The 7094-nt window shown below is 36.7% G+C and overlaps 4 non-coding genes across 4 annotated transcripts; all 4 read left to right on the top strand.

Moving 5' to 3' along the window:
* Positions 1-964: 964 nt before the first annotated feature.
* On the top strand, positions 965-1038 carry TRNAN-GUU (transfer RNA asparagine (anticodon GUU)). Its single transcript has one exon. It is a non-coding gene; the product is annotated as a tRNA-Asn (tRNA).
* Positions 1039-3262: 2224 nt separating this feature from the next.
* Positions 3263-3336, top strand: TRNAN-GUU (transfer RNA asparagine (anticodon GUU)). Its single transcript has one exon. It is a non-coding gene; the product is annotated as a tRNA-Asn (tRNA).
* Positions 3337-5562: 2226 nt separating this feature from the next.
* Positions 5563-5636, top strand: TRNAN-GUU (transfer RNA asparagine (anticodon GUU)). Its single transcript has one exon. It is a non-coding gene; the product is annotated as a tRNA-Asn (tRNA).
* Positions 5637-6729: 1093 nt separating this feature from the next.
* On the top strand, positions 6730-6803 carry TRNAN-GUU (transfer RNA asparagine (anticodon GUU)). The gene has a single exon. It is a non-coding gene; the product is annotated as a tRNA-Asn (tRNA).
* The last annotated feature ends 291 nt before the right edge of the window (positions 6804-7094 follow it).

Raw genomic sequence — 7094 nt, 5'->3', positions numbered from 1 at the left:
AAAAAACAGGAAGCACAATTTAGCATGGGGTTGCAGAGAAAAAAAAAATGATGCAGGCAGAGAAATCCAATTGAGTGATTAATCAGCTCTCCATTTTATGGCTTTATTTTTATGCTAACACATTTGCTCTCTGAAAAGTGTCCACAAAGCCAAGTCTCTGATTAACACCTTTGTAGGAATGGTTTTTCACCTATTACTGATTAAAACTTGCTTCATTGGAAAGGCAGCAAGATGCATCCTCATTACAATGTCCACTGAAATAATACAGGTTGACACCAGGAAACATAAACCTCACTGCATCCTTGCTGCTTTCTCAAGTGGGAATCTGTTTGATGTGAAAACCAGGTGATATCTAATCAGCACACAGGTAAGAAGTTAAGAAAATCTTTCTTTAAGGGTGAAGATGTTTCTCACAAAATCGTTGCCCCAATGCATCATTGAAATTCAAGATGGAAAGATGATTTTGAAATATCAATTGTACATTTTGCATTGCTCTTCTGGTGACAATGTAGCTTGTTTTTGTCAATTACCATTTCAGTAATAGGGTAAAGAAAATTAAGTGGATTTCTGAAAGAAAACAATGCTGTCAATATACTATTAAAACAAATTAAAATGTTAAAAGTTATTGTACTTTAAGTAAAAATAAAAGAGTCAAAATATCAATTCCAGTGTTGGAAGAATTTAATTAACAAAAAAATAAGTGCACATAGCAGAGGATGGTTTCGATCCACCGACCTCTGGGTTATGGGACCATCACTCTTCCGCTGCGCCACACTGCTGCTCATGTAAGTGTCGGAGATCCTGAAGTACTCACTCATTATGTGAAAGTACCAATGTGTTTCTTCGTTGGTCAATGGAAGAAAATCTTGCAAAACTCTCCAGATTATTGCCTTTTTAACCTTTTTCTAGGAAACTTTCTAGATGAATGCTTTTTAGCCTTTGTCAGTACATGCTTTTGCAAGCTGTCTCTGTGGTGCAATCGGTTAGCGCATTTGGCTGTTAACCAAAAGGGTGGTGGTTCAATCCCACCTAGGGACGTAATTGACCTTGTGATCAAATTTTGGTGATCTTTAAGTAGACAAGTCAAAATTTCAAACCACCTCTTATAGTGTAGGGTACCTGGCCTTCTCTGATGCAATCAGAGTCAGATTTGATTAAGTCATTTTATAAAAAACAGGAAGCACAATTTAGCATGGGGTTGCAGAGAAAAAAATTATGCAGGCAGAGAAATCCAATTGAGTGATTAATCAGCTCTCCATTTTATGGCTTTATTTTTATGCTAACACATTTGCTCTCTGAAAAGTGTCCACAAAGCCAAGTCTCTGATTAACACCTTTGTAGGAATGGTTTTTCACCTATTACTGATTAAAACTTGCTTCATTGGAAAGGCAGCAAGATGCATCCTCATTACAATGTCCACTGAAATAATACAGGTTGACACCAGGAAACATAAACCTCACTGCATCCTTGCTGCTTTCTCAAGTGGGAATCTGTTTAATGTGAAAACCAGGTGATATCTAATCAGCACACAGGTAAGAAGTTAAGAAAATCTTTCTTTAAGGGTGAAGATGTTTCTCACAAAATCGTTGCCCCAATGCATCATTGAAATTCAAGCTGGAAAGATGATTTTGAAATATCAATTGTACATTTTGCATTGCTCTTCTGGTGACAATGTAGCTTGTTTTTGTCAATTACCATTTCAGTAATAGGGTAAAGAAAATTAAGTGGATTTCTGAAAGAAAACAATGCTGTCAATATACTATTAAAACAAATTAAAATGTTAAAAGTTATTGTACTTTAAGTAAAAATAAAAGAGTCAAAATATCAATTCCAGTTTTGGAAGAATTTAATTAACAAAAAAATAAGTGCACATAGCAGAGGATGGTTTCGATCCACCGACCTCTGGGTTATGGGCCCAACATGCTTCTGCTGCGCCACTCTGCTGTTCATGTAAGTGTCAGAGATCCTGAAGTACTCACTCATTATGTGAAAGTACCAATGTGTTTCTTCGTTGGTCAATGGAAGAAAAATCTTGCAAAACTCTCCAGATTATTGCCCTTTTAACCTTTTTCTAGGAAACTTTCTAGATGAATGCTTTTTAGCCTTTGTCAGTACATGCTTTTGCAAGCTGTCTCTGTGGTGCAATCGGTTAGCGCATTCGGCTGTTAGCTAAAAGGGTGGTGGTTCAATCCCACCTAGGGACGTAATTGACCTTGTGATCAAATTTACCACCTCTTATAGTGTAGGGTACCTGGCCTTCTCTGATGCAATCAGAGTCAGATTTGATTAAGTCTTTTTATAAAGAACAGGAAGCACAATTTAGCATGGGGTTGCAGAGAAAAAAAATTATGCAGGCAGAGAAATCCAATTGAGTGATTAATCAGCTCTCCATTTTATGGCTTTATTTTTATGCTAACACATTTGCTCTCTGAAAAGTGTCCACAAAGCCAAGTCTCTGATTAACACCTTTGTAGGAATGGTTTTTCACCTATTACTGATTAAAACTTGCTTCATTGGAAAGGCAGCAAGATGCATCCTCATTACAATGTCCACTGAAATAATACAGGTTGACACCAGGAAACATAAACCTCACTGCATCCTTGCTGCTTTCTCAAGTGGGAATTTGTTTAGATATCACCTGGTTTTCACATTAATCAGCACACAGGTAAGAAGTTAAGAAAATCTTTCTTTAAGGGTGAAGATGTTTCTCACAAAATCGTTGCCCCAATGCATCATTGAAATTCAAGCTGGAAAGATGATTTTGAAATATCAATTGTACATTTTGCATTGCTCTTCTGGTGACAATGTAGCTTGTTTTTGTCAATTACCATTTCAGTAATAGGGTAAAGAAAATTAAGTGGATTTCTGAAAGAAAACAATGCTGTCAATATACTATTAAAACAAATTAAAATGTTAAAAGTTATTGTACTTTAAGTAAAAATAAAAGAGTCAAAATATCAATTCCAGTGTTGGAAGAATTTAATTAACAAAAAAATAAGTGCACATAGCAGAGGATGGTTTCGATCCACCGACCTCTGGGTTATGGGACCATCACTCTTCCGCTGCGCCACACTGCTGCTCATGTAAGTGTCAGAGATCCTGAAGTACTCACTCATTATGTGAAAGTACCAATGTGTTTCTTCGTTGGTCAATGGAAGAAAATCTTGCAAAACTCTCCAGATTATTGCCTTTTTAACCTTTTTCTAGGAAACTTTCTAGATGAATGCTTTTTAGCCTTTGTCAGTACATGCTTTTGCAAGCTGTCTCTGTGGTGCAATCGGTTAGCGCATTTGGCTGTTAACCAAAAGGGTGGTGGTTCAATCCCACCTAGGGACGTAATTGACCTTGTGATCAAATTTTGGTGATCTTTAAGTAGACAAGTCAAAATTTCAAACCACCTCTTATAGTGTAGGGTACCTGGCCTTCTCTGATGCAATCAGAGTCAGATTTGATTAAGTCATTTTATAAAAAACAGGAAGCACAATTTAGCATGGGGTTGCAGAGAAAAAAATTATGCAGGCAGAGAAATCCAATTGAGTGATTAATCAGCTCTCCATTTTATGGCTTTATTTTTATGCTAACACATTTGCTCTCTGAAAAGTGTCCACAAAGCCAAGTCTCTGATTAACACCTTTGTAGGAATGGTTTTTCACCTATTACTGATTAAAACTTGCTTCATTGGAAAGGCAGCAAGATGCATCCTCATTACAATGTCCACTGAAATAATACAGGTTGACACCAGGAAACATAAACCTCACTGCATCCTTGCTGCTTTCTCAAGTGGGAATCTGTTTAATGTGAAAACCAGGTGATATCTAATCAGCACACAGGTAAGAAGTTAAGAAAATCTTTCTTTAAGGGTGAAGATGTTTCTCACAAAATCGTTGCCCCAATGCATCATTGAAATTCAAGCTGGAAAGATGATTTTGAAATATCAATTGTACATTTTGCATTGCTCTTCTGGTGACAATGTAGCTTGTTTTTGTCAATTACCATTTCAGTAATAGGGTAAAGAAAATTAAGTGGATTTCTGAAAGAAAACAATGCTGTCAATATACTATTAAAACAAATTAAAATGTTAAAAGTTATTGTACTTTAAGTAAAAATAAAAGAGTCAAAATATCAATTCCAGTTTTGGAAGAATTTAATTAACAAAAAAATAAGTGCACATAGCAGAGGATGGTTTCGATCCACCGACCTCTGGGTTATGGGCCCAACATGCTTCTGCTGCGCCACTCTGCTGTTCATGTAAGTGTCAGAGATCCTGAAGTACTCACTCATTATGTGAAAGTACCAATGTGTTTCTTCGTTGGTCAATGGAAGAAAAATCTTGCAAAACTCTCCAGATTATTGCCCTTTTAACCTTTTTCTAGGAAACTTTCTAGATGAATGCTTTTTAGCCTTTGTCAGTACATGCTTTTGCAAGCTGTCTCTGTGGTGCAATCGGTTAGCGCATTCGGCTGTTAGCCAAAAGGGTGGTGGTTCAATCCCACCTAGGGACGTAATTGACCTTGTGATCAAATTTACCACCTCTTATAGTGTAGGGTACCTGGCCTTCTCTGATGCAATCAGAGTCAGATTTGATTAAGTCATTTTATAAAGAACAGGAAGCACAATTTAGCATGGGGTTGCAGAGAAAAAAAATTATGCAGGCAGAGAAATCCAATTGAGTGATTAATCAGCTCTCCATTTTATGGCTTTATTTTTATGCTAACACATTTGCTCTCTGAAAAGTGTCCACAAAGCCAAGTCTCTGATTAACACCTTTGTAGGAATGGTTTTTCACCTATTACTGATTAAAACTTGCTTCATTGGAAAGGCAGCAAGATGCATCCTCATTACAATGTCCACTGAAATAATACAGGTTGACACCAGGAAACATAAACCTCACTGCATCCTTGCTGCTTTCTCAAGTGGGAATTTGTTTAGATATCACCTGGTTTTCACATTAATCAGCACACAGGTAAGAAGTTAAGAAAATCTTTCTTTAAGGGTGAAGATGTTTCTCACAAAATCGTTGCCCCAATGCATCATTGAAATTCAAGCTGGAAAGATGATTTTGAAATATCAATTGTACATTTTGCATTGCTCTTCTGGTGACAATGTAGCTTGTTTTTGTCAATTACCATTTCAGTAATAGGGTAAAGAAAATTAAGTGGATTTCTGAAAGAAAACAATGCTGTCAATATACTATTAAAACAAATTAAAATGTTAAAAGTTATTGTACTTTAAGTAAAAATAAAAGAGTCAAAATATCAATTCCAGTTTTGGAAGAATTTAATTAACAAAAAAATAAGTGCACATAGCAGAGGATGGTTTCGATCCACCGACCTCAGGGTTATGGGCCCAGCACGCTTCTGCTGTGCCACTCTGCTGCTCATGTAAGTGTCAGAGATCCTGAAGTACTCACTCATTATGTGAAAGTACCAATGTGTTTTCTTCTTTGGTCAATGGAAGAAAAATCTTGCAAAACTCTCCAGATTATTGCCTTTTTAACCTTTTTCTAGGAAACTTTCTAGATGGATGCTTTTTAGCCTTTGTCAGTACATGCTTTTGCAAGCTGTCTCTGTGGTGCAATCGGTTAGCGCGTTCGGCTGTTAACCGAAAGGGTGGTGGTTCAATTCCACCCAGGGACGTAATTGACCTTGTGATCAAATTTTGGTGATCTTTAAGTAGACAAGTCAAAATTTCAAACCACCTCTTATAGTGTAGGGTACCTGGCCTTCTCTGATGCAATCAGAGTCAGATTTGATTAAGTCATTTTATAAAAAACAGGAAGCACAATTTAGCATGGGGTTGCAGAGAAAAAAAATGATGCAGGCAGAGAAATCCAATTGAGTGATTAATCAGCTCTCCATTTTATGGCTTTATTTTTATGCTAACACATTTGCTCTCTGAAAAGTGTCCACAAAGCCAAGTCTCTGATTAACACCTTTGTAGGAATGGTTTTTCACCTATTACTGATTAAAACTTGCTTCATTGGAAAGGCAGCAAGATGCATCCTCATTACAATGTCCACTGAAATAATACAGGTTGACACCAGGAAACATAAACCTCACTGCATCCTTGCTGCTTTCTCAAGTGGGAATCTGTTTAATGTGAAAACCAGGTGATATCTAATCAGCACACAGGTAAGAAGTTAAGAAAATCTTTCTTTAAGGGTGAAGATGTTTCTCACAAAATCGTTGCCCCAATGCATCATTGAAATTCAAGCTGGAAAGATGATTTTGAAATATCAATTGTACATTTTGCATTGCTCTTCTGGTGACAATGTAGCTTGTTTTTGTCAATTACCATTTCAGTAATAGGGTAAAGAAAATTAAGTGGATTTCTGAAAGAAAACAATGCTGTCAATATACTATTAAAACAAATTAAAATGTTAAAAGTTATTGTACTTTAAGTAAAAATAAAAGAGTCAAAATATCAATTCCCGTTTTGGAAGAATTTAATTAACAAAAAAATAAGTGCACATAGCAGAGGATGGTTTTGATCCACCGACCTCTGGGTTATGGGCCCAGCACGCTTCTGCTGCGCCACTCTGCTGCTCATGTAAGTGTCAGAGATCCTGAAGTACTCACTCATTATGTGAAAGTACCAATGTGTTTCTTCGTTGGTCAATGGAAGAAAAATCTTGCAAAACTCTCCAGATTATTGCCTTTTTAACCTTTTTCTAGGAAACTTTCTAGATGAATGCTTTTTAGCCTTTGTCAGTACATGCTTTTGCAAGCTGTCTCTGTGGCGCAATCGGTTAGCGCATTCGGCTGTTAACCGAGAGGTTGGTGGTTCAATCCCACCCTGGGACGTAATTGACCTTGTGATCAAATTTTGGTGATCTTCAAGTAGACAAGTCAAATTTCAAACCACCTCTTATAGTGTAGGGTACCTGGCCTTCTCTGATGCAATCAGAGTCAGATTTGATAAAGTCATTTTATAAAAAACAGGAAGCACAATTTAGCATGGGGTAGCAGAGAAAAAAAATTATACAGGTAGATAAATCAAATTGAGTGATTAATCAGCTCTCTATTTTATGGCTTTATTTTTATGCTAACACATTTGCTCTCTGAAAAGTGTCCACAAAGCCAAGTCTCTGATTA

Source organism: Pseudophryne corroboree, chromosome 4 (assembly GCF_028390025.1).
Source record: "Pseudophryne corroboree isolate aPseCor3 chromosome 4, aPseCor3.hap2, whole genome shotgun sequence".
Lineage (NCBI taxonomy): Eukaryota > Metazoa > Chordata > Amphibia > Anura > Myobatrachidae > Pseudophryne > Pseudophryne corroboree.
The sequence above is the reverse complement of the archived record's forward strand: the minus strand, read 5'-3'. Positions and strand labels throughout refer to the sequence as shown.